Here is a 27,757-nt window from a genome sequence, read left to right on the forward strand (position 1 = left end):
AAGGTGCCACTAGTACTCCTTTTCTTTTTGCGAATACAGACTAACACGGCTGCTACTCTGAAACCAGAATTTCTAGTGTAATCATTTTACTACTTTGCTTTAAAATGATGTGCCAGTATCTTAATTTCAGTGGAACTAATATTTAGAACTGTGATTTTAAACTGCACATAAGTAATGTCCTTGGTAAAGTTGTGATGTTAGGAAATTGCATATGAATGCTGCGCACTGGAAATGTCTGAAAGATTTCAAAGTGACGATTTGTAATACCTGTAAAGTAGCTAACCCATTTCTGCAGCAATGTTGCTCTTTTGCATAAAATTTGCAGTAAGCAGGTTCCTTTTCTTTTATAAATAGAGGGGGTGTGGGCACAGTGGGAGTATATATTCACATACTCATCCCCAGAGTCTCTGAGAGAGCAGAGAGAATGAACATGGAGATTGTTTTTCCAGCTCATAGTTGATGTGATAGGGAGAAGGCACTTGCTCTGCTTCTGTCTGTACTGTAACTGTTCAGTCTCTAGAGAATTTCAGTCTCAGGGACTGTCAAGCCACAGGGCTGGCCTGATAATCCTGTGGGACCTTCAGCAAAATGGAAGAAGTGATGTTTGCACCTTTGCAAAATAGTGGTGACACAGCAATCTATCTGATGTGATGCACATGGGCAAAAGGGGAGCAACCACACTGGATAGTCCCATCTCCGATATTGCCTTTTGTATTTTGCAGTCAGAGAATGCCCCATTACATAAGCGTTGTCAGTCACTGTTTTACTGTAGCAGACTCAGTACTCCTTTTCGTTCTCTGCCATTTGGGCATGCTGAGTTATTGCCTCATTTCTTTTGGAAACTAGTTGGTGATGGGCCTAGAACAGAGACACTGTAGAATACTTTTCACACGATGCTCTCTGCTATTCTGCCATGACCTGAGGCGCCCTTCCCTTCAGACTGAATGTGCTGTTTTTACATCATTCCCAGCCCATTCTGGGACTGACGGGAAGCAAGAGACAAAGAGCAGGAATATGGCGTTGCTACCCCAGCCTTCTCTTAGTCTTGCCTTTTGCCTTTCTCCTACTGTTTTGCGTACTTCTGAAGGCATTTAACTTTTTTTCCTAACTTACGTAAGGTGAGTTCTTTCTTTTTGACACATCTACTCCCTAAATGGCTTTTCTGGATTAAGAGTTTTTCTGTCTGTGATTGACCAGAAATGATGATGATGATTTTGAGGGAATAGCTTTTCTGCTTTGGTCCAGAATGAGATGTCAGTCTGGGAGTGGGTTTGGACAAGCATTGATTTGGTGGTGTTGAAGTGATTTCTGTCTGAAACCTCCTTTAGTGTCTCCCATGGCTTAACCTTCATCAGAGAAGATTGAGATGTGCTCTGATGTTTACAAAAACAAACCCTAAAGTTGTTGCTCCATTCTGAAAGGTGAATGGAACCAGTAAATGAGAGATGTTACCAGACAAGCTGTATCCGAGTGGAGAATGGACTCCTTCATGCAGCTGCACATTGTCAGGCGTAAGGTGAATATCTTAATTTATGACTGATAGGTGTATTCTCAGATGTCAGAGAGGAGTTCAAATGTCTGGCATGAGGGAAACAGTGGATTCCACCTGATGACAGTTTACAGGTTCTTGTGATAACCTGGTTATTGAAAAGTAATGTAGCATTCTTCTTTTTTTCTCAAGCCAGGTTTTTATTTTGGGGAGGCTTTAAGGAAACAAAAACAAAAGAACAAAACAAAAACCCTACTTGAGGATTCCAAAAAGCCAAAGTCTGGTACGTTGAATATGCAGTACCATATATGGCTTTCTCAAGGGCTTACTCACCTATGTTTGTGTTCTATGAGTTAGGGTTAAGGACTTCTGTTCAGAGCTAAACAACATTTACCCTCAGTCAGAACTTAAGGAAGAATCTGTTGCTTTTTTAAATTTTGTCAGATATGGATCGATCTCCGTGTGAATAATGTGTGAAGTTAGCATCTACTTCACATCAGAATTTGTTTAGTTCAGGGCAAGCCTGAGACACATGCAGAAGGGTGATCTAATTAATCTTTCAGTTTTGACAGCCATAAAGTTTTACACAGATTGGTTAATCATGGATACTTTATGGTGTATTGCAGCACTGAGGAAAAAACTCATTTGAGAACTGGTTAGTGAAAGGCAGTTTATGGCATAAATTGTATTCTAGTTTATTATTCAGGTCTGAGATTGAGGGGCAATGTATGAACTACATAAAAATCCTGCCACTTCCAGACTTGCTGTGCAAAATAAGCATGTGCAGCATTGTAAGAAAACAGTTCATGTCATGATTTCTGACAAGGCAGGCATGTATATAGTCTTCGTGTGACTGTTTGTGAACCTGGGAAGTATTCATTTGAGAAACCCATGAGGAGGTTACAACAAAAGAGGAAGATTCTGATGGATTTTCCTCTTATAGAAAACAGTGGTTGTGCAGTGAAGTGGGGAGTGGTATAATGTTTCTTGATTTAATAAAGGAACCGTAGGAAGTTATTCCTACTGGTCTGTTTCTATATTGGACTTGTCCAACAAGAGATTTCCATAGGAGGATTTGTTGTATTCTGAGCTGATATTGTGTATTGTCCCTTCTCGCTACTTTGAGAACTAAATGTATTTGTCCTATACAAGGAGCTAATACTAATAACAGATTTTCACCCCTCTATTTAGTTTACTCATTGGGTTTGTAAAATTAATATTCAATATTAAAATTAATAATATCCACTAAACCCATTAGGTTTGTAATGTTTTGAGTATGTAACATTTTTATCTTCCTAGCCATCTATAAAGGCCTGACCAAGTCTATTGCAGTCAGTGAAAAGACTTGCATTGACTTCAGTGAGCTTTGGATCAGGATCTGATGGTGAAACTTGTAGTTTGTGACTACAACTTAAGAATTATTTCCCCTCTCCCCCTCGTTGTGTAGAGTCCTGTAGTTTTTACAAAACTGAGTTTAAGTAATTGGATTTGAGAAATCACTTAATGAGGGATGGTATATAATTCATTTTAAAAGGTTAATAAGGATCTGACTTCATTAAAAAGGAATACTTTAAAATTGGTATCTCTTCCCAAGAGGCCACTGGAATTACATGATGCAGCACATTTAAAACTCTGTCTCTTCTATCTTTGCTGCAAGAGGTGCTGGATTTATAGATGTCTGTGAATGTATGTATCTGCAAAAATATTTTGATCAATTTAACTTTGTGGGTGTGCGAAGAAATGATAATCCCTTTTTCCATCTCCTATATAAGACAGTAATTCTTTACTTATCAACTTCTTTCTGAGATGCTTTACTAAATACCTTCTCATCGTCTTGAGGGAGCATGTCCATGTTTTAACTTTTTTTGCTTTTATCTTCAATGTTGTATTTATGACAGGTTTAGTATTTTAATACCACAATTATAATGCTGTATATCTTAATTCTGTGGTCAGGCCTCTTTTGCTCTGAGCATTTAGGACTTGCCTGACTGATCAAGCATGCTTAAGATGACTCCTTAGTTTGAAACAAACTGCAGAAATTCCTTTATCTCTTAGGGATTGATTGATTGAATGTTGATGAAAACCCTCAGGCCTTTTTCATATGCAAGTGTTTTCTCTTGTCCTAGGGTGGTATGGTGGAGGTCAGCGCTGGCCTGTATCATACACTTGGAAGACTGTAAATATAATGCCCTTTTAAAGGGGAACATACAATGTAAACAGTAGGATATTTGACCAAAGAAGCTGTTTTTTCTCAGAGATATTTAGAACTCTTCTGCTTCAGCATGTCTGTGGCCAATGTGTGACCTTTCTTGCCTGTAAACAGTCCACTCCTTCAGTGACAGGTTTCAGAGTAGTAGCTGGGTTAGTCTGTATTTGCAAAAAGAAAAGGAGTACTTGTGGCACCTTAGAGACTAACCAATTTCTTTGAGCATAAGCTTTCGTGAGCTACAGCTCACTTCATCGGTTGCATCTGATGAAGTGAGCTGTAGCTCACGAAAGCTTATGCTCAAATAAATTGGTTAGTCTCTAAGGTGCCACAAGTACTCCTTTTCTTTTCACTCCTTCAGTGTTTGTTCTCCCTGTTGGCGTTTACTTTCGTCTCAGACTGGAATCAAGCCAGGGGGTGATTGGCTCCTTGGAAATATTTTAGTTTTTTTTAAAAATTTGCCCTTCTCATTTATAGGAAATTCCAGCACTTACATGGTGGAGAAAGAGTGAGGGAAGTATAACACTTTTACTCTTCTCTTCCCCCCCACCCCCCCTTTTTTTTTTGCCTAAGAGGTTAAGGGATTGAATTTCTGCTTTGCTGCTCTGCAGATGGAACCTTTCTCCTCTCCACCACCAACTTTTGCCTAGTTCTTTAGTAAGTTCAGTTTCACCAACAGAAGAAAAGTGCTTTCCTTTGTCTAATAAATTTGTTAGTCTCTAAGGTGCCACAAGTACTCCTTTTCTTCAGGAGATAATGTTCTGCAGTGAGTGTAGGGAATCTGCGGGCAATTAGGCCACCCTAAACAGAGGTAGCAGGGATGAATGTGTGGGGTTGTGGGGAAGTTTGCTGTGTATGGGGAAGGAAAATCTAGAGAGGATGTTTGAATGACATTGAGCTGATGTAATGGCAGCTGGATGATGGCCAGCATTCCTAGACTTTGTTGTGGGAAAGCAAGTAGTAATGATATGACTGAAGGCACTAGTCACGGAGGCTGTATTGGGGGGAAAAAAGGGGGAAGGAGAAGGAGGATGTTGAAGGTTGGGAGAAGACTGCGTTGAAATATAAAGAAAGAACAAAGAGAAAAATGAGATGTTCTGCATTAACTCTTGCTTGTATTCTAGCTTCTCCTGAGTCCCCTTTGCTAATATTTGCAGGTGGTACGTAATTCAGCGAGAAGGATACTCAGGATTCTTAAATCTTACTTATGTCAGAAAGATCATGTGGTCAGGATAATCCAAACCAGTAGGCCTGGGGCTAGAGATTTTAGTCTGCTATTCTGGAATGGCAGCTGTGTGAACAGTACCAGCCAGAGGAGCAGCGTGGGTAACAGGAAGACCTGGATGGGTGGCTATCTTGCCTCAATGACTTCGGCAACAACAGTAGCGCCAGCCAGTTTAGGCAGTGAGATGCAGCTGAATGTTAGGTACATCAGAGGAGCAGCATGTGGGGCGTGAATGAATAGGTGGTTTGGGGATAGGAAGACACCAGAGTTGTGTGTGTGGGTCATTGGGAGAAGGGGGGGAAGAGAGGAGGAAGAGGATTGTAGGTGCTCATCAAGGAGGGCAGTCTCTGAAGAGAGGGGTTAAACTTGGAAGGGGGTGCTGCAACCCTTTGATCGTTTCTGAGCAATTCTCCATTATGATGAAAGGTGAAGAATGGGAGGTAGTGCACAACTGAGGGCCAGAATAACACTGGGCTATTCTGGTCCTACTTGTGGTGGATGTGGGTGCAGAGTGGGGCAGGGGGAGGGAAGATATGTCACTAAAGCACACAACTTTTTGAACACTCTGCAAAATAATCCCGGGCTGGTTATAAATTCAGGCTCTGACGTGGCAAAAAACTTGCATAACTGAAATAAATTAAGTAGCTAAGGGGCTTGCCATATTTTGACCTACAATCTAGTTTAAACTATCTTGTTTGTTTGTTAATTAATTATTTGTGGAGAAAAGACTGACATTACTAAAGCTTTTGCTTGAAAGGCTTTCTATTATGTGTGCTCAGTCAGACCTTCTTGAAAGAAATTCATTAAGAATGTGTCTTTTAGGCTGTCAGATCTCCATTTACAAGGAGATGTTCAGAACTTTTGTAGAATAAATATTTTTAATATGGTCTTAATTTGGGTGTTATAGATCTTAGGGGTGGGCAAACTTTTTGGCCTGAGGGCCACATCTGGGTATGGAAATTGTATGGTGGCCCATGAATGCTCATGGAATTGGGGTTGGGGTTCAGGAGGGGGTGAGGGCTCTGGCTGGGGCTGTGGGCTCTGGGGTGAGGCCAGAAATGAGGAATTCAGGGTGTGGGAGAGCACTCCAGGCTGGGTGTGGGGGGTGGCTGGGGGTGTAGGCTCTGGGGTGGGGCTGGGTATGAGGTGTTTGGGGTTGCAGGAGGGTGCTCTGGGCTGGGATCGAGGTGTTCGGAGGGAGGTCAGGGCTGGGGCATGGGGTTGGAGCCATAGGAGTAGCTCAGGGGTGTAGGCTCTGAGCAGCATTTACCTCAAGCAGCTCCCAGAAGCAGCGGCATGTCCCCCCTCTGACTCGTGGTCAGAGGAGTGGCTAGGCGGCTCTGTGCGCTGCCCTGTCTGCAGGCACCACCCCTGCAGCTCCCATTGGCTGCAGTTCCTGGACAATGGGAGCTGCGGGGGCGGTGCTTGGGGCAGGAGCCAGATGGGGGACATGCTGCTGCTTCTGGGATCCACGCGGAGCCGCTTCCTGTGCGCGCAGAGCAGCCCCCAATCCTACTCCCCGGCTGGAGCGGGTCAAGCCCCAGACCCTGCTCTCAAGCAGGAGCTCGAGGGACAGATTAAATCGGCTGGCGGGCCAGATGTGGCCCATGGGCCATAGTTTGCCCACTTCTGATCTTGCTAGTTCTTGCATGTTGGAAGAAATAGAAATCAAAAAGTAAAGCAGGGAGCTTTGTTATCCATGTTTATTCCTCTTTTCTCTTTCTAGCTAGAGCCGGGAGATTGTCAGCCTTCCTTTGCCCTAGATGAGTTCTTTCATTAGATTTTGAGTCCATCCGTTAGGGATAGCTGGCCTATGGTGATGGGGAAGAAGAGTTTTCAGGGAGGAGAATGAAGTGAAGAGGCAAGCTTCTACTTCAATTTGTGTGGCTTTCTCCCAGTTTCCTTAGACTCTTTAGCATATATTCCAGTAGGTCCAGAAGGACAAGAGTTCTCCATGTCAATCACCCATTATCAGTATCTCTTACTACTTTGTTGTCAGGGCCAAGGGTGCAGAAATATAGGCCATTCCCCCTTGCTAACGTCCCCAGTACAGTTTTGCTCAGACCATGGTGACACTTTCCCATCTCATCCATCAGGACAGACTGAGTGTCTTTCATCTTCCCTTTTACTTCTTGCTGTTTAATGTGAAATGTGTGGTAGACTTGACAGTTGCCTAATAGGTTACCCACATATTTAATCAAATGGCGGTGCGGGGGGAAGAATTCTTCTCTACAATATGTTGCATTCATGGGTAAGGCATGTCAGCTCCCAACAACCAAGCACTCCATTCTTCAGAGCCAGGGACAAAACTGAAACCTGTTTCACTCTTGTCTGTTAAATGAACTTCCCTTGCATAAATCTCTGTGAATGTGCGAGTCCCCTGCCCCCTCTTCCGTGCCCCATGGGTAAAATTAACAAAACTTGAACAATAAGATTTAAACATTTTATCTAAAATTGAATGAAAACTATTCAAAGATAGAAAAATCCTAATTAAGATAAACACTGAGAGGATGTCAGGTTAGTCTTTGTTGCATGTTTTTAAATTTTATTAGTTTTGTTGAAGTCTTAATTTTTTTAAGCCTAGGTTTTGTTATTTACTCTTCATTCCTGCTGGTTTGCCATATGCAGTTTAACTAAAGTGGCATTAATTATAAACCCAGCTAATTATAACCCTGAAGGCAACGAAATGATGACGGTTGTTTTAAGGAATTGAGACCAAATGAAGGCATGGTGTACTGTACAGAAACTAGCTTCACTGTGAGATTTCCAACACACTTTCCTACTGTATCCTTATTCAGAGAAGCACAATATTATTCTTCCCATACTCTGTACCAGGAACTGCCCAGTGTTGCCAATTAAATAAATTGAATTTAGTGATGTTGGGTGATGTTTTCTAGGGACTTGAGCTGAGACTGCCACACTTACTTTATTTTAAACTTTGCAGTGGACTCTCAGAAGTGAACTATCTATCAACCCTCACAGCTCCCACCATATGGGTCAGTAACATTTAGCTTTTTGATTATTGAGCCAAGCTAATCCAGAGAAGCTAGTTCCAATTATTTTTCTTTTTCAGATGGCTGACCACTGTGCTTCTGTACTCATGATTGCTAAATGAGTACTAACATGCTTTCTCAACACTTTGAAGTGTGAAGAAAAATCAGTGCTATTCTAACATTTACTTCTGTAAACTTAGAATTTTGGGTCAATGGCTCACAGCTACATAAAGGTAGGTGGGCAATTGATGCTCTTTGGTGACCACTTGTTTTTTTTTTAAATAGCAATTATTATAGATGTTGAATGTTAAGTGTCCCTGTGCAGGGAAAGAGAAAAAAGACTGGTACTTTTTTGTGTCTAAAAATCTTTGATATGCTGTGTCAAGGTTCCTTCCCCACTCTGAACGCTAGGGTACAGATGTGGGGACCTGCATGAAAACCTCCTAAGCTTACTTTTACCAGCTTAGGTTAAAACTTCCCCAAGGTACAAACTATTTACCCTTTGCCCTTGGACTTTCGCTGCCACCACCAAACGTCTAACACCAGTGTTGTTGTTATTAGGAAAGAGTTCGTTTGGAAACGTCTTTTCCCCCGCAAAATCCTCTCAAACTTACCCCCTTTTTTCTGGGGAAGGTTTGATAAAAATCCTCACCAATTTGCATAGGTGACCACAGACCCAAACCCTTGGATCTTAAGAACAATGAAAAGAGCATTCAGTTTCTTAAAAGAAGAATTTTAATAGAAGAAAAAGTAAAAAAGAATCACCTCTGTAAAATCAGGATGGTAAATACCTTACAGGGTAATTAGATTCAAAACATAGAGAATCTCTCTAGGCAAAACCTTAAGTTACAAAAAGACACAAACAGGAATATCCATTCTGTTCAGCACAGCTTATTTTCTCAGTCATTTAAACAAACAGAATCTAACGCCTATCTTGCTAGATTACTTACTAAATTCTAAGACTCCATTCCTGTTCTGTCCCCGGCAAAAGCATCACACAGACAGACCCAGACCCTTTGTTTCTCCCCCCCTCCAGCTTTGAAAGTATCTTGTCTCCTCATTGGTTGGTCAAGTGCCAGCGAGGTTATCCTAGCTTCTTAACCCGTTACAGGTGAAAGGGTTTTTCCACTGGCCAGGAGGGATTTTAAAGGTGTTTACCCTTCCCTTTATATTTATGACATGCTGTTAGACTGTGACTTAGCTACTTGAGATTTTAATTCTGTTTTCTTTCTAAATTCATTTTTTTCCTCTCAACATCTTCAGGGGTGCACTGATCACTTTATTATTTCAGCAGGAGTTGTAGACAGCCAGCAGACTTTGATTTAGGAACCTAACTTTCTGTTTCCAAGTTTGAAAATGTGGCTCTGAATGTTTCAGGTTTAATGAGGTTAAACTGAAAACATTAGGTATGGCTGAGGTTTAAATATTATAAAGGTTGTATTTTAAAATAATTTAGTTTTTCTCTTTGGTAAGGCATATAACAGTTTTCCTATATTTTATCTGGTCAGCCTGGAAAATGAATCTCATGGGTGGTTTTGTGGCCAGACAGTTTACTGTGCTTAGATGTGTCTATATGGGAGGAGTTACGTATGCACAATTCTCTCGATTCTGAGATGGAAAGCTATGTCCGGGAAGCTTAGGACATTGTCCTGTTCCTGTTGAATGGGAGCAGGATCTAGCTTTTGGCTATAATATTGTGTTTTGTGTGTTATCTGTCCAGTAATGTCTTCTATAAATGGTTTGCTTGACCAAATAGCTATATAGAATAAACGGAGTAGAAGTACAGTGTCTGATAACTGTACAAGATAACCAAGTTTTCTTGTTGCAGTCAATTTAGTAATATATGATTGGCTATAAAAGTCCCTTGATGCCCTCTCCAACCTGGGAATTTATCTCATGTCCACTTTATGTACTGATGGAGATTAATTTCCAAGAGGTATAAAACAAATATCAGGTATGCAATTGAGAATAATGACAAATTGTGCCTTCTGTGCATAGCTTATCTTGCTGGACATAGGCATGCTGTCAAAGTGGGATGAAAGTTGTCCTAATCATGGCAATAAAATAATACCTCTGTTTGCCTTAGGTGATTATTATAAAAGTATCATCTTTGAAATATTGGTGGTATACCCAGAAATAAGACAATATGTGCCGCAAAAAAAAAGCTTCAGATACAAGTCTACAGTGTGTTGAATGACCCCCTTTGTGTTGCAACCATGTACACAACTAAGTATTTAAGTAATCAAAATAGAACCTACACTTACTCTTCCAGCTTCCTGTATTCCTCCTCCCCACCAACAAAAAAAAAAGTGGCTGCTGTGATAACATTTTAAAAGAAAGATACCCAAATCAACCTTATAAAAAGCGGTCATGTTCAAAATGAAAGACTCCAAGCTCATTGTCTTGGAGAGTTTGAAATTTGGAAGACAGATATGGGAAGAGGAAGGGGAAAGAGTTACCTTGGATGATGCTTTCTTTTATCTTGTTAATCTGTTCTTTGTATTCTCCTTAAATTACTCTTTTAGGGACTTGGAAGTGGAAAATATATGGGATAGTACAAGAAGTATCAAATGAAAACAGTATTGAAAGGTATTCAGTTAAGCGTATTCCATTGTACATAACCTGACTTTGTGCAGATGTTCCGAATTCTAAGGATTTGTGCACATATTGTAGGTGTGGGCTAAATAAAGTTATATACGAGATCATTTAGATAAGGAGAGAGAATGATTTTTGCAGGTTTACGTGTGTCCTGTTTTACTTATTATGGAATAAGGCTAAATATAAAATCTTTGTAAGTCTAAGTAGAATACATTTCTTTGTATTGTATTATTGGTATTTTATTCCTCATTAACATGGGAACATTCTAAATGTATTCCTAACCATAATTCCATTCCCAACTGCAATCCTTGATTTTATATTCTTGTTCTCTGATGCAAGATTTTGAGCCTGTGCCTGCACTATTGAAGTTGTGTGGGAGTTTTGCCATTTATCTCAGTTGGAGCAGGACTGCCCTCCACAGCATTATTCTGTTCTATAAAGGGAGGTGGATTGATGGTAATTTACCATGAAGAAGAAAATGCTGCAGAATTTACTACCCTCACAGCACTTGTCTTCTGCTGTTGCAGCCATGTGCCACTAATAGCTTCATGTTGATTTTGAGAGCTGCTCAGGTGTACTGTTGTGTGGTGGAACAAGTCGTAACATCTGTAATTTGGATCAAATGGTTTGTGTTCTTGTACTAGCACTGTGGGGAATGCCCTGTTTTTGCAATATGGCATTTTTCAGTTTGATCTTGTAATACACACAATGGTTATAAACAATTATTCCAAAGCTTGATAGTTTAATCTTTTTGTAAATTGCTGTCTCAGGAAATAGCTTTGCCCTGTTTGGCATCCCAGAATACATGAATGACAACTACATAGAAAGAAATGTGCTGAAGACATTATGCAGTTTTTCTATCTTTGGTTCACCTTTTTTTAAAATTAAAGGCCTGGATAATTCCCTTCACTCTGTGCTCCCATCATAGACTTTACGGGAGCAGACCATCCCCAAGATAGGTAGTCTTTCAGACTACTGTTCTGCAGTGGGTTAGGCTGTCTTCACGGTGCTCTTTTGTCACATGTTCTGCACGCGTGGCAGCCTCTCAAGTTTGAAACCTTACCTCCCCAGTGAGATGATGTATCGGGGGATCCTCTTGGAGTCTTGGAAATCCCCTTCCTCAGATCCCTCTCCCGTTGTGTGAGGGGGCGCTGATCTGCGGTGAAGTACTTCAGTGTCCTCATTTGTTGGGTTCCATTATTTAGCTAGCAAGGACATGGCTTTAGAAGGGAATGACTAATGTTATTTATAAGTCCCCAGAATAAATAATCAGTACAAGGTGAACAGTTTTGGCATTTTATATTTGTAATATTTTAAGTGAGATTTTCACACTTGTGAAAGGATTTGGTTTAACCACTCTGGAAGACAAAGTTAAACTATTAAAAGAACAGGTACAGCACAGTCATTGGCACTGCTAGCTTTCCTCATTGTCCTTGCAGTCCTAGATCTGGAGAGACCACCTCTAGCTCTGGGAAAGATAGTTGGGTTCTATTGTCCGTTTCGTGTTGTGGATGGTGGTGGTTCTGCTATGAGCATTTGTCTACCATAAAATGACTGATGCAGTGAACAGTGCTGACACCTCCAACTCATTTCACCTTCACTAGGCCAATTATCAGCCATTAGAGGCAAGCAACTCTTGAACATTACCAACATGGTTCAGGTGCAGATAAGGGACCTAGAGGCCAAAGGCTTTGTCTGTACCTGTGGATGTTGCCATCTTCACTCCAGCAGAAGAGATAACATTGCTAACAGTCCAACTTATATGCTAGGGTGACTTGCCAAAAATGAAACCAGGATGCTTAGTAGGAGTGCATAAAGCCATCTCTCTGTCTTTCACGTCTGTTTCTTTTTTCTCATCAGATGGGGCTTTGAAACAGATAGGGATCCTGATAAGTGCACCTTAGGTAGCTGATTGTATATTTCAATTCCCTGTCTGTTCTAAAGGGGTGAGCACACACACAGGGGATAGAGTACGTCATACATGTGTGCAATTATGAAGAAATCCAGCTTTTCAGATGTTTCTTCGGCAGGTTGCCCAGCAGGGAAGTTGGTATTTTAGCAATGTTGCTACCTTGTTTTGGAGAGCTGATATATTTTTTAACATCCAGATGGTGAAAAGTAGAATATAATTCAATGCAGAAAGCTCTTAAAGCAACAGTATGGTTGCAGTAAGAGAGAAAAGTCAGGAAAGGCAAAAGTGAAGGCTCCTGCAACAGGGTTAATTTGGCCATGTTTGTGCAGCGGCATCATTTTGTATTCCTGTTTTTTCTTTTTAAATGTTTTTAGTTTTAAATGATATGTCCTTTTGTTTTTTAGAATAAACTTGTGCAGTATGAATAAGTTAAAGCCTCTGTGTGACCCTCTTGCTTATCCTGGTGTTATATTCTGCAACCTTAATGGAGTTTTTGGATGGAGATAGATATCTATCTATCTATCTATCTATGTATCTATTTTTTTTTAAAGGGGAAAGAAATAGACTGTACTTAATAATGATTCTAGCATTCAATTTTTTCACCTATGCTTTGGAGTTCATGTCAATAAGGTGATTGGGGTGCAGGAGAGAAGTGCCTTCCACTTCTGTCACTGCTGTCATCTGGCTGTAAACACAGTTACTGCAAGGCTGGGTCGCAGATCAAGGCAGCAATGTGTGGGTTTACCCTGTGGTACATCGGCCCTGTCTTTCCAGTGGCAATAGAAACTTGTAGACATAAAATTTAAACAAAACTTAGAACTTTCCCCTCTTCAACACAGTCACCCTCTCCTCTCCTCCCTTCCCTCTCCATTTAGTGAAGGCAAGGCAGGGTTTTATTTTTCTTTTGTAAAATTTTGCGGTGTACTTAATGATACATTTGCAATATCTCTAATACAGGGATGCCTAACCTGTGACCTAGGGGCCACTTGTGGCTAGTGACAGCAGCTGTTCTAAGGAGATGTGCATTTGATTACAAATGTAAAATGCATTCTCTGAACTGTGTTCTGTGATTTTTAAACAGAAGAATTTGAATCACCCCATTGCTACAGGGAAGAGGAAGAGATACTATCTGTCACTGCTTCCCCTACAGCCCTAGGAATAATTTTTGGCCTGAGCTGGGAGCTCTGAACTTCTCTGCTACAGCTGAGCAACTGCACTGCCACTTGCAACCTGCTGCATTGTGGAAGGAAGGGAGGAAGTGTGTTCTTCCAGGCTGTGAAAGGAAGCCCCAGGGAAACTGGCTCAGCTGGCTCTGCCTGAGCCTGGGGAAATAGTAAAAGTTTTGATTGTGGCCCCTTGAACTTCTTGAAATATGTTAAGCCCTAGACTGAAAAGTTTAGGCTCTAATGCTAATTGTCCCTGCAAAAGCCTGAAGGGCAGCTGCTGCTCATCTGGGGCTAAGGCAGAAAGATTGTGCTGTGATGTCTGAAAGGGGACAGGGCTTTATAATCTTCTGCTAAAATCGTAGCTCAGGCTTAGAAACAACCGTAAAAATCATGTTTTAATGTGTGCTTAAACAAATTTATCCCAAACTTAGCAAAACTTAGTTTTTAACTTAAACAGGCTTTGGTATGGCTGTGTCTTTCTTTATACATTAAGTGTGTATGTAGTCTAAATTGCACTCTTTATTGCAACCGTTGTTTGGAATTCTGTGTTGCAAATTTTTTTTTTTTGGTTGGTATTAACTGTATTTTTTTCTGTCACTGCACAAACCCTTATTTCAGAGGCTTAGCTATATTAAGAGGTGGCTGAGCTTTCTCTTAACCCTTTCTTTCAGATGAAATCTGTCCAGATAAGTCAAAGTAACCTTTCTAAGAAATTAGAAGTGATTGCCAGGATAAAGAAAGGCAGTCTTAGGAGGTACAACAGAGTTGCAGTTGATAGGAAGAATTAGGCAGCCAACCAAAGCTACTTGAATTAATTCACAAATTATGCAATGAATACTTTGAAGTGGTTTGTTGAATTAAAAAAACCCCAAAACAACCCCTCCCCCGCAACCTTACACAATGTTAGGAATTGTCTTGAAGATTCTTTTGGGTAGTTAGGAAATTAACTTCTGTATATTACTACATAATTGTATATCTTTAATAGAAGGGGAATTACAATAGGAGATGATTTCAAAGACCTGGAACCTGCTCTCGCTATTAATGTGTTTTTGCTCTTACAGTGATTCTTCTTGAGAAAAGCAAACAGAGATTTGTGTTTGTGTATTATATTTAATCTAACTTTCCCTTATTCCATAAATCAGTCCTCAATTCCATAACATACAAACACGTGTCCTCACCAAAGCAGCATTACCATCAGAAACGCATTATATTTCTGATTCATTGTTTTTCTAGTAAACTCTAGTTTGGGTGTAATATGAGTTTTATGTTGCTTCTTTACTTGTTGGTGATGGTGGTGAGTCTGCCACCCTGACACATTGTCCTTCTCCATGAGCATTCCCATTTGTATTAATAAGACAGTTTGTTTAATGAGACTGTTTGTTTAGTGAGGTACTTCTGCCACTTCATTGTATTAAGAAGTTGGTCATAAGACATTTTCCCCTATATTTCTCTCCAGTAACTCTCCTGTGGCTACACTGAATTTCCCCTTTATTATTATTGTCGCTTATTGATTTCTGGAATGCATTTTTCTCCCCTCAAACCATTACAGAATTAAAAGCTGCATACCTGTGAGGATCTCTTCATCAGTCACTATCGGAATGAGCCGTTGCTCAGGTGGAAGTTACCAGCCACTATAACAGCACCAGTACCACTATGCAATAGTTTAGGGATGCAGTTGAAGCCTGATTGAACTTTTAAAGATGCAGAATAAAATTACCTAGTTGGAATTTAACCAGAGCACTAGGCCAGATCTCCCTCTTGTGTTAATTTTTCAGTTGCAGTAGCCCTATCACATCCATCATTGACTACTGCGTGGGATGGGAAACAGAAGCTTCATTTTGAAGACTGTGTATCTGTCAGGGGCAAGTCCATTTAGTGCTGCTGTTGTGAAGAGATGGCTTTGTAAACAGCGTATTACTTCCTTACCTCCCATGTTACTTCTCCGACAAAGTCAGGTTCCATTAATCTCCTTTGTGCCACTTCAGGCCTGGGTCACTTAGGCCACTTACACAGTATTCGTGCACTAAACAGTATACTGCACTTACACAGTATTCGTGTGCCCACTTATGCACCTAATGTTTGCATACATCTTGAAAGGGATGTTGCACGAAAAGCCAGAACATAGATGAATTGCTTTGTCCTATCAGAGCTTCCACATAGAATGTCGTATATTTCCTGGACTTCCAGGAGCTAGCAGTGTTTATAGTCGGAGGGTAGGGAGGGGAGTAGAGACTGCAGCCAGACATATGCCTTTCTGTCAGACTGTGGGCTAATTGACACTACACTGGCTTAGCCAAAACAGCTATACTGTTATAGCTATATCAGCAGAGCCTCCTAGTGTAGTCAGTGTCCGCTGAGAGAAGAATTTTTTTCTCCCAGCATAGTAACACCACTTCCCTGAATGATACTAGCTGTGCCAACAGAAGCATTCTTCTGTCAGAATAGTTGCATCTACACGGGGAGTTTTGCTGGCATGGCAATGTCTGCTAAAGGGGTGTGTGTGTTTTAAACACCTCTGCCTGACATAGCTCTATTGGCAACACTTTGTAGTGTAGACCTGGCTTGAGTATTGCTGCTGTGCACTATTACATAGTTGTCATGTTTTAACTCAGAGGCAGCTACATTGCAGTGGTGGGCAAAATAATTTAATCCTCTCTATCAATATATATTTAAAATCAGTCCTCATGTGAGTGGGTGCAACTCCAGTGCAGTTCCTACTTCTATCTAGGGCTGAATGACTCCTGATTTGTACAGTCACTTAGCCACGTGGGATTCTTTGAGATGAGATGTGCTATAAAAATGTACAAGTCCGTCAACTTCATAAAAAGAGCATGCACTTTTGTGTGGGTTTAGTACTTCACTGATTTGGTTTTCATGTTCTGCATGGTTGAGAATAAGATGCAGCTGAGAATGAAATCATATGAATTCTTGTATATATGACAAACAAACTGCAGCTCTACAGAATATACATTTCATTCATTTTCCTTTCTAAATAAGTATACAAAGCTTCATTGATATTCAAAACTGGATGCTGATGCCAGAGTGAGTTAACCATTTAATGTGCAGCCACAGCATTCTGGCACTGGGCTGAATCTGCTTTTTTCATTGGATAGTTTATTGGTTTAAACAACATAAGAGTCAAAGGATGGTGACTTGACATTTTCTTGTTTTGTTCTGGAACGCTTTGCTGCTTAATTTCTCAAGAATGGTTGAAAAGACTGAGTCAAGATAAAATTGCACATAGAAAAAAATCTTGACCTACGTTAGTAATGTGTATTTACATTATTAAAATTGAAACATTATAAAAATCTAACTCTTTCCCTCCATTCTCTTACTTTGGCATTTCATATGTTTTGGGCAAGGAAGTTATACAGGTTAGTTTCATTTCTTTTTGTGGTCTGCTTCTAGTTATTTTCATTATCTGGCTTTTGTACAACACTTTGCAAAATACACTTACCACTGAGTAAGTAATGATTTTATCTGATCCAAAACTAAATGTATATCTTTTTTTTTTTTTTTTTTTTTTTCCATAACCATTGTAGTGTAGGGTGGATGAGTAGGTTTGGTGCATGGGATAGCAATACCATAGTGCTGTTTGTTTGGTTTCACAAGGCTACCAGTGAATAAATAAAAAACAAATTCTGGACCCAAATTGAATTGAAGGTATTTGTTTTTAATAAAACTTTTTGAAAGGGGAGGAAAATGTAGCACTGATCTGGACATCTAGTAAAAGCAGAAGTTGTCATGTGTCCCTCACTGCTGTTTTCTGTACCTAATGACCTGTTCCAGTGGTTTTCAACTTTTTTTTCATTTGTGGCCTCCTAAACAATTTAGAATGAAGGTGCGGACCCCTTTGAAAATCTTAGATGTAGTCTGGGGACCCCCAGAGGTCTACAGACCACACATTGAAAATCATTGACCTAATCAAATGTATTTGTGGCTGGAGTCCTGTCAAGTAAAGAGACAGATGCATACAAATAGACTGGAGAATCTGGGCTTCCTGATGGGATTCCAGAGTGTTTATCTCTTGCTTTTTCAGTGTTATCAGGAGGATTAGCTTTAGGAGACAGAAATGAGCTGTACAGTACATATGTTGCGATATTTGTTTGAATATGCTGTATGTTATGCATTGTATTTGAGTCAGTATGTGCTGTCACACATTTCTGTTGTTCTATTTGGCCTTGGCAGTAGAGGGGAAAGGGTGTGCTGCATTGTGGAGTAATGTTTTTCGGTCTCCAGATTGTCTCCAGGGAGAGGCGTGCCTGTTGTGAGTTTCCGACAATTACTTCCTTTAAATAATTGTGAAGTGTTGTGGGCTGATGCAAGCTGTTTATGCCCTTTTAGAGCTGCTCCTTCACAGTGACTAAACTCTGCAAATCTGATTTGTAACTTTTTTTTTGTCTACATACATTGAGTTTTCTTCATAAATTAACAGTGGAGTTAATAAGATGCCATAAACGTGGCGGTTATCTGTAATGTGGGGTGGGGATGTCATGGCTTTGATTTGTGCATCCTGAGTAGCATAGCTGCAGCTCTGCAGAGCCAGTCTGTTTCAGTAGAGGCTATCAGACTCAGCAAGTACTAATGCTGGCAGAATAACATTCAGTATCTCTTTACTTTCAATCTTTATTCAAACAAACCCACATTCACACTATGCCAGTTGTTGAGACTTTCTTGAGGCTTGGTATGAAGTCATCTCAGCTTCCTTCAGCTAAATGTCTCCAGACAGACGTGTACCTTAAGGGCAATATGAGCATCCTCAAACATAGCTCTGTCTTCTATGGCCTTTCCATACTTTCGACCTCCCAGTTGTCTCTGCTGATCTCCTCTCTCATACCTCTGATGGCAAATTTGACTGTCTCCTCTCTGACTTGGTCCATGTACACCAGTGCCCCGCTTCTCCAAGTGTGCCTGAACAAAAACTCACAAAGAACACCATCTGGGCATTGCTGTCAGCCAGAGTCTCCAGGGATCTAGAGGCTGGTTCATTTCCTCCTGTACTCCTCCATCCTGAACATTGTTAATGGGGAACACAATTCCTGGTCTGTGGCAGAATTCTTATGCTCTTTTGAGGAACAGGACAGAATTTTTCATGCCTGTGGGTAAACACACTAAGACCTATTAACCATTTCTAAAACCTTCCTCCCGTAACACTTAGGGCTTGTTTTTACTGCTGCGCTAAATCGGCGCTGCTGAAATTGATGCAATTGACGTTTAGGTACGTCGATGGGAGATCCACCTCAACAAGAGAAAGAAGCTATGTCTGCAGGAGAGCGTCTCTGACTGCCATAACGCACTGTACACACCGCGTTAAGTCAATGTAAATTATGTCGCTCAGGAGTATGGTTTTTTTACACCCCTAAGCAACGTAACTTACATTGACTTAAGTGGTAGTTTAGACAAGGCCTTAGAGACAGCTGACAGTGCTTCGTCTGTCTGCCAGGATGATTCCTTTGGTTCTAAAATCTTACAAGTGGTAAGGAAAGCCCCACCTCAGCTTGGTAGTTTATGCTATGTCCATCTGTCCCTGCATGTTGGAGACTTAGAATGAGAAACATTATCTATAAAGAGGGAAAGTTACGGTAATTCCTTTATCCTCCCATTCCACATCCCGCCTTCTTCCCCTCTGAGGCAGCTATGCCACGATGAAAGAGAGAGTAAGGAGGATAAAATACAAAGAACCTTTTCTTTAGGGTTCTGGAAATCTCATTGAAGGGAAGTGGGGCAGACTGGTGCCTTTAAGGTAGAGCTTGACTGACCTTTTGCCTATCTTTTGTACTTATATGGTCCCCAGCACTGGAGTAGCTGAATGCTTCACACTGTTTGTAATAAGAACAGGAGTACTTGTGGCGCCTTAGAGATGAACAAATTTATTAAAGCATAAGCTTTCGTGGGCTACAGCCCACTTCATCGGGTGCATAGAATGGAACATGTAGTAAGAAGATATATACACACACACACATACAGAGAAGGTGGAAGTTGCCATACAAACTGTAAGAGGCTAATTAAGATGAGCTGTTATCAGCAGGAGAAAACAACTTTTGTAGTGATAATCAAGATGGCCCATTTAGACAGTTGACAAGAAGGTGTGAGGATACTTAACATAGGGAAATAGATTCAATATGTGTAATGACGCAGCCACTCCCAGTCTCTATTCAAACCCAAGTTAATGGTATCTAGTTTGCATCTTAATTCAAGCTCAGCAGTTTCTCCTTGGAGTCTGTTTTTGAAGCATTTCTGTTGCAAAATTGCTACCCTTAAATCTTTTACTGAGTGGCCAGAGAGGTTGAAGTGTTCTCCTACCGGTTTTTGAATGTTATGATTCCTGATGTCAGATTTGTGTCCATTTATTCTTTTGCATAAAGACTGTCTGGTTTGGCCAATGTACATGGCAGAGGGGCATTGCTGGCACATGATGGCACATATTACATTGGTAGATGTGCAGGTGAATGAGCTCCGGATGTGGCTAATGTGATTAGGTCCTATGATGGTGTCACTTGAATAAATATGTGGACAGAGTTGGCATCGGGCTTTGTTGCAAGGATAGGTTCCTGGGTTAGTGGTTCTGTTGTGTGGTGTGTGGTGGTTGGAGAGTATTTGCTTCAGATTGGGGGGCTGTCTGTAAGCGAGGACTGCTCTGTCTCCCAAGATCTGTGAGAGTGAGGGGTCATTTTTCAGGATAGGTTGTAAATCTGTGATGCGCTGGAGAGGTTTTAGCTGGGGGCTGAAGGTGACAGCTTGTGGCGTTCTGTTGTTTTCTTTGTTGGGCCTGTCCTGTAGTAGGTGACTTCTGGGTACTCTTCTGGCTCTGTCAATCTGTGTTTTCACTTCAGCAGGTGGGTATTGTAGTTTTAAGAATGCTTGATAGAGATCTTGTAGGTGTTTGTGTCTGTCTGAGGGATTGGAGCAAATGCGGTTGTATCTTAGAGCTTGGCTGTAGACAATGGATTGTGTGGTGTGTCCTGGATGAAAGCTGGAGGCATGTAGGTAAGTATAGCGGTCAGTAGGTTTCTGGTATAGAGTGGCGTTTGTGTGACCATCACTTACCTGACATCAGGAATCATAACATTCAAAGACCGGTAGGAGAACACTTCAACCTCTCTGGCCACTCAGTAAAAGATTTAAGGGTAGCAATTTTGCAACAGAAAAGCTTCAAAAACAGACTCCAAGGAGAAACTGCTGAGCTTGAATTAATATGCAAATTAGATACCATTAACTTGGGTTTGAATAGAGACTGGGAGTGGCTGGGTCATTACACATATTGAATCTATTTCCTTAAGTTAAGTATCCTCACACCTTCTTGTCAACTGTCTCAATGGGCCATCTTGAGTATCACTACAAAAGTTGTTTTCTCCTGTTGATAATAGCTTATCTTAATTAATTAGCCTCTTACAGTTTGTATGGCAACTTCCACCTTCTCTGTGTGTGTGTGTGTGTGTGTGTTTGTGTGTATATATATACGAAAAATGTACAAAAGCCCACGAAAGCTTACGTTCAAATAAATTTGTTAGTCTCTAAGGTGCCGCAAGTATCATAGGTTGACTTATCTTTGTAATGTAGATATAGTCTTAGTGACTTGCCCAAGGAAGTCTGTGTCTGAGCAGGGACTTGAACCTTGATCTCCAGTGCTAGACTAGTGCCTTAATCCCCTGGACTATCTTTTCTCTCTGCTGCTTGATTCCTGAAGCCATGTATATATTACACATATGGGCCACAGTTCCTGTCTGAAGGCAGTGGGAGCTACAGGTGCTCAGCGCCTCTAAAATCAGTCTGTATCCATCCTTCAGTGTGTCTGTTCATAGAATAGATAGAAAGGACTAGGACAACAGGAATTGCTGGTCTAATTGATCTTTCCTCGGCACTCTGCTCATTGGGATGGATGTGCCTTGTTAGCTATTTGCTCTTGCCAAATGAAGCCACTGATTACAAGTGTCCAGCTCATCAACTCCCCATCTATTTTCAAATCTCATCTGAAAGCATATCCATTATCTCGGTCTCTGTACCTCTTGATTTCACCCATTCTGCTATTTATTTTAACTTTCATTGTGGTGGTCAACTCTATAAAGCATTTTGGGATAAAAATAATTTTAATGGCAGGTGCTATAAAGAATGAAGTTGTATTTTATTCTTTAGACATATTAGGCCTTATTCTGATTTTGCCTCGATGTTAACCCGTTATTAGGGTTTCTATTTAGAATAAGGCCATGTCTATGCTACAGCCACTATAGCCACACAGCTACAGTGCTGCATCTATGTGCTGTATCACTGTAGCGTAGACAGTTCCTACATCGACGGAAAGGGTTATTCCGTCTGTGGTGTTTGATCCATCTCTGAGAGATGTGATAGCTAGGTTGGTGGAGGAATCCTTCCATGATCTAGCCGCATCTACCTACCATCGATCTAGCTGCTGATCTAACTATGGCACTCACGGTGCAGAATTTTTCATAGCCCCCCGAGCGACATAGCTAAGTTGACCCAAGTTTTAACTGTAGACTGGGTCTATATCTGAGAGGAAAATCATCCCCATTAAGTGAAGTTTTAATTTCATTTTCTCCCTTTTATATCCAGTCTGGAATGTGTTTGCTTTTTGCCTTTCTTTGCTGAAAGCTTTTTAGGCCTAGTCTAACATCTGGAGACCATTCAGAGGATTAAATAAATTATCTCCTAACTTCAGTGGTTCTCTTGGCCTTATCCTCTCTCATTTTTCAGTTTTACTCTTGTGATCTGTTCCCTTTGGTTTCTTAGTCTGTCTTAAGCACTAGCAATAGAGAGAAATCTGCTTTTGGAATAACATTGGTTCTTATCTCTGCAGAGAAGCACGTTTTGCGCTTCAGTATTTAGTTAAAGGACGCCTGAAGAGCAGTGAATGTGACATTACTACTGTAAGTGTGCTTGACATAAAAAATCAGTTGAGAGAGGCAGTTTGAGGAGATTGAATATTTGAATTTGTTTTAATAATGGTAAGTGATTTAAAGAAAAAAAACGTTTGAGAGGGCCTTCTGTGTTGTTGAATATATCCAAGGCAGGAGGCTTTTAAGATAGGATAGGACAGAGTTAGGGCTTCGCATGGGCTCTCAGTGTTCCTGACTCTTTGATCAGGACTAAAAGCAGGAAGCTTGGCTTCTGTAGAAAATGCCTGGAGCAATGGATATGTCTGTATGAAAAGCAGTAGTGAAGTGGAAGAATTGATTTGAATTAAATTACAGCAATACACAACATCAATATTTGAAATTATAGTGAGTTAAAATCCCCCAAACCCTAGTCCAGTGGTTCTCACAACAGAGAGTGCGGCCACCAACTCTCACTGGTGGCCGCACTGATGCTTTTTCCTAAAATACTTAATTAAATTTAGGGGAAAAAATTAAATATGCAAAGATTCACATCCAAATCATTGTAATTTATGTTGGTAGGATTTTTTGGCAGATTCAATAATAAAAATAATGCTGCCTCCCCCCCAGCCCCCCCACCCCGGTCTTAATGGGTCCTGGGGCTTGCTGTGAAAAGTAATATTTGTGTATTTGTTAATATCACAGTCCGCTTTGTAGCTACCTGGGAGGCTATGAAAAGTGATAAGTGATATTAACGAACATACAAGTATCACTTTTCACAGATAGCTAGTAAGTCTGCTGTGAAAAGTGATATCTGCATGTTTGTTAATATTTTTCTCAGCAAGCCCCAGGACCCATTAACCCCTGGATGGGGGGAGGGGGAGGGAAGAAGGGGGTGGCAGCAGGCAGCGGCCGAAGGCAATGGCGGGGGATGGATGCAGGGCTGGGGGAGGCAGCGGGGGCCTGGGGCAAGGGGGGTGGGGCAGGGGCGATGGGTGATGAGCCCCACTGTGGCATGGCCAGAGCCAGAGCCTGGTGTCTGCTGCCATGTGGCCAGGGCCAGGACTCAGTGCCCATGGCCAGAACCCGGAGCCAGGAACAGGACCTGCATTGCTGGAGCCAGGGATCGGAGCCTGCTGCCATGCAGCCGGAGCTGTGGGTCAGTGCCCAGGGCTAGTGCCTGCCACTGCAAAGCCAGAGCCCGGAGCTGGGTGCCGGAGCCCAGGAGTGCATGGCTGGAGCTAGGAGCCAGCGCTAGCAGCTGTGTGGCCAGAGCCAGGGGTCGGCACACAGGGCCAGCTCCTGTCACTGTGTGGTTGGAGCCCAGGAACAGAACTGTGGGTCAGCGCCTGCTGCCATGCAGCTGCGGCAGGGGATCAGCGCCAGGGCTCGGGCTGTGTGGCTGGAGCTCAGGGCCAGCACCCGCCACCGCACGGCCGGAACTGGGGGCGAGAGGCCTACTGAAGCTCTGTGGCCAGAGCTGGGGGTTAGTACCTGCTGCCCCATGGCCAGAGCCAGGGGTTGGCGGCCAGAGCCCTGCGGTTGGAGCCCGCTGCCTTGTGGCTGGGGCTGGGGGGGTGGTGCCTGTGGCCAGCGCCTGCCACTGCATGGCTGGAGCCCGGGATTGGAGCTGGGAGCCAGCACCTGCTGCCACGCAGCTGGAACCAGGGGCCGGAGGCTGAAGCCCAGCAGCTGGAGGCCAGGGCAGCATGGCCAGCGCCGGGGGTGTGTGTGGCAGTACCCGCTGCTTCACGGTCAGAGCCTGGGGCCGCATGGAATCAAGTCCTGCCGCTGGAACATGCCGCCCAAACCCCTCCGCCCAACCTGGGTCAAAAACTCAACTTTCTCCTGCAGCGTTGTGCCCCATCTCTCTTCAGAGGCAGTGCAGGGTGGCGCATCAAGGAGCTACAAGGAGGGAGGAAAAGCAGCCGATGCTTTGCCGTTCTTCCCTGCATCACCACCCAGGAGACTGTCATGGCCGCACGAAAAGCCCCGGGTGGCCATATGCAGCCACGGTGGCCGCATTTGAGAAAGGGTTTGGGGGGTTTAACTCACTAAACTTCCAATAATACTGATGTTGTGTATTGCTGTAATTTAATTCAAATCAATTCTTCCTCTTCATTATTGCTTTTCATATAGACGTATCCATTGCTCCAGCCATTTTCTACAGAAGCCAAGCTTCCTGCTTTTAGTCCTGATCAAGTAGTCAGGAACACTGACAGCCCATGTGAAGCCCTAACTGTGTCCTATCCTATCTTAAGAGCCTCCTGCCTTGGGTATATTGAAGGACACAGAAGGCCTAGTCTAACGCCTTTCATTGCTTCAGTTCTCTAGTTAAGAATGCATCCGATGAAGTGAGCTGTAGCTCACGAAAGCTTATGCTCAAAGAAATTGGTTAGTCTCTAAGGTGCCACAAGTACTCCTTTTCTTTTTGCGAATACAGACTAACACGGCTGTTACTCTGAAACCTGTAATTAAGGACTGTGTTTGCTGTAGCTTTGTTGTTGAAGTGCTGTGATGCGTTAGTATCTGTTACAAGTAGAGCTAAAACCTTGATCTATCACGTAGTTGTCACTAAAATGCTGTGCCTGCCTCCAGCATAGAGAGAATACAAATAGTCTTTCCTATGTTATATTGCTTCTCTGAAGGCAAAAAGATCCATTGAAATTCCCTGAGTAGTGCATTCTGACATTGCTAAATGGTTTTCTATGTCAAGTAGAGAGATACTTACACAATGTTCAGAGGAATTAGGCAATCTTTTCAATCCATTTGTCAAAGCATTTGTATTGCACAATTCAAGTCCATTTCTGCAATAAGTGTTGGCTTAGAGCTTTTTTTAAATTAAGAAGCTACTAGGTAGGACAGACACTGCTGCAAGACAGAAGTTTGCAAAACCATTTTTTCTTCCCTCTGATAGGAAGGGATGTAGAGTCTTCCTCAGAACCCTCTATCTGTGATATTCAGAGTATATCTTAGGCCTGATCTAAACACACAGTTGCACCAATGTAAATAAAGGCATGATTTGAAACTGATTAGTTAAATCAGTGGAACTTTGTGAACAAATGTTCTTAAATTGTTTTTTAAATCTGGCTTATTTCAGTTTAGCCTGCACTCTGTAAATTTGCAGGGGCAAATTAAATTGGTAGAATTCTCTGCACACAGGAGATTTTATCAGTTTAACTACACCAGTTTATTAAACTAGTAAAAGATTGTGTGTTTGTAGATAAGTCTTTAGATAATGTCTGTGATAGTATCTTTTGCTTTTGGAAGGATATTTGTGTTTTGGATGAAAATGGATATTTCACAGAAACACCCCCACACCAGAAACACAAAAAAGAAAAAACTCAGTGGTTTTTGCTCAATTTACAAAAGTCAGATCTGAATCTAGGTTTACAGCTCCTCAGTGTTTGGGAGTGGCTGAATCTGGGGCTCTAGGTCAGTTATTTTCTCTCCAGCAATGAAACTGTTAAAATGAGTTTAAGAATCCAAGAAAATCTGTTATCTATATTGTGTGTGGAATGAGAGTGCATTATTTTGCTGGTTTGGGAGGGCATCATCTGATATTGGTCATGTGTGCTGACAGCACTGAATCATCGTTTGTATGTCTGTAAAAGGGAATTATTATATAAAATCTCAAATGCTCTCAAATGAGTACTTACGCAGCTTTTGGTAAAGCAAAGGGAAGAAGGTATAGTAAAGATTGCGCTGGATTTGTGTATTTTTTTTTTTTTATTGAATTTATCACTTGCAAAAGATTCCGGCTGGACTGTGTGGATGTCGTCTTTCATCACCATGTCAGGTTCAGCACAGGTAGCAGCGGTGGTAGCTTAACCCGCTGGCCCACAAATGGGTGACAACTCTCATCTGCATGGGAATCATCTGTTCGGGGGAGAGGGAAATTCACTTTCAGAAGTTGACCGTTTTTCTGACCCGCTGACCAGGATGCCATTTATAATAGAAGTCCTGTGATATGGGTTATCTGCTAGGAAGTCATCTGAGAGAGACTGTTTTCATGATTGCTTGGTGCCATTTCTGCAGAGGTACATTATGCATTGTAATTTTTACTGCTGGTGCCTCTTCCTCTTGTCTGTTGAGTTTACAGACATCTTCTAAAAATTGTGGCCTAGCATTGATGCTGCTGGTACTAGTTTTGATTTCACCTTGGCTGCTAAGCAGCTATTACGGGGTTACAGCTTCTGAGCACTAAGAACACAGGTTGAAATTGAGTAAGTGAACTGTTAATTTCTCCTCACAAATAAATGGGAAACACTAACATCTACTTTTCCCCCCTTTTAAATGCAAATCTGGAATATGAATTTTCAGAAAAAAAATAAAACGGGACTAAACTTTAATTTTCTTGACATTTTTAAGGCATTGTGGTTGCTACATAAATATCAACTACATTTGTTTTTGTTTTGGTGCTATATATATGTTTTCTAAATTTATTATGTTGAAGCCAGGGCAGGTAGACTTTGCATGGCTTTCCTTTCTTTTCTAATACAAAACATTCTCCAGAGATTTATTATGAAATATACAAATTTAACACACATTCTTGGTTACCCAGTCTTGCACTTGCCTTTCTTAACACAGCATATTCTGATGTCTTGTCAGCTGCTCTGTTTACAAAGAACCATATCATACTGCCATGTGCCCCAAAACCACAACTCTCTCTTCAAATGAAGGTTTTGGAAAATGTCTTTGCAGCAGGCGGGTAGTATTTTGCCTGAAACATATGTCAGAAGGTGTTGATACTACTGGGAAAAGGGTTAAGTGGATCCAATTGACCCAGGCCTAGTCTACACTAAAAAGTTAAGTTGATCCAACTATGCTGCTCAGGGGTGAAATCCACATCCCTGAGCGACATAGTTAATACACGCTAACCCCCTGCGTAAACAGTGCTTAATAAACGAAAGAATTCTTCTGTCAGCTTAGCTACCATCTCTCGGGGAGGGGATTATGTAGACCACTAGAAAAAGCGTCCTGTTGGCGTAGGTAGTGTCTACACCAGAGGTCCCCAATCTGTGGGGCACGCCCCCCTAGGGGGCGCTGAGGAACATTTGGGGGTGTGCGGTTGGGACCCGGGCCAAGCCCCACTGGGCGGTGGGGAGGGAGTGTCACCCTGCTCGGCTCCTGGCCTCGGCCCGACTGCTGGCCCTGTGCCCAGGCTCTTGGCTGTGGCCCATGCCCAGGGCTTTCTGCTCCCAGCCCTGCACCTGGGACTCTGCATTCACCCTCAGCTGTGGCCCCGGCCTCGACCCCTTTACCCCTGTCCGCATCCCCCATTCCTGGAGCCGCGGCCCCGCTACTGGCCCTGGGGGGTAAGGAGGGCACAGATGGGGT

The 27,757-nt window shown here is 41.9% G+C and overlaps 1 protein-coding gene across 8 annotated transcripts in view; it reads left to right on the plus strand.

Moving 5' to 3' along the window:
• Positions 1-27,757, plus strand: part of CCNY (cyclin Y) — a 217,104-nt gene that overhangs the window by 36,513 nt on the left and 152,834 nt on the right. The window contains exons 1-2 of one of the 8 annotated variants that reach the window (XM_043541488.1): positions 7,884-7,916; positions 7,994-8,146. The exons of the other annotated variants lie outside the window; for them this stretch is intronic. The gene's annotated coding sequence lies outside the window, so the exon portion shown is untranslated. Of the gene's footprint in view, positions 1-7,883; positions 7,917-7,993; positions 8,147-27,757 lie in introns of those variants that run through there. 8 annotated transcript variants of the gene reach the window in all.

This window comes from Chelonia mydas, chromosome 2 (genome assembly GCF_015237465.2).
Source record: "Chelonia mydas isolate rCheMyd1 chromosome 2, rCheMyd1.pri.v2, whole genome shotgun sequence".
Taxonomy (NCBI): domain Eukaryota; kingdom Metazoa; phylum Chordata; order Testudines; family Cheloniidae; genus Chelonia; species Chelonia mydas.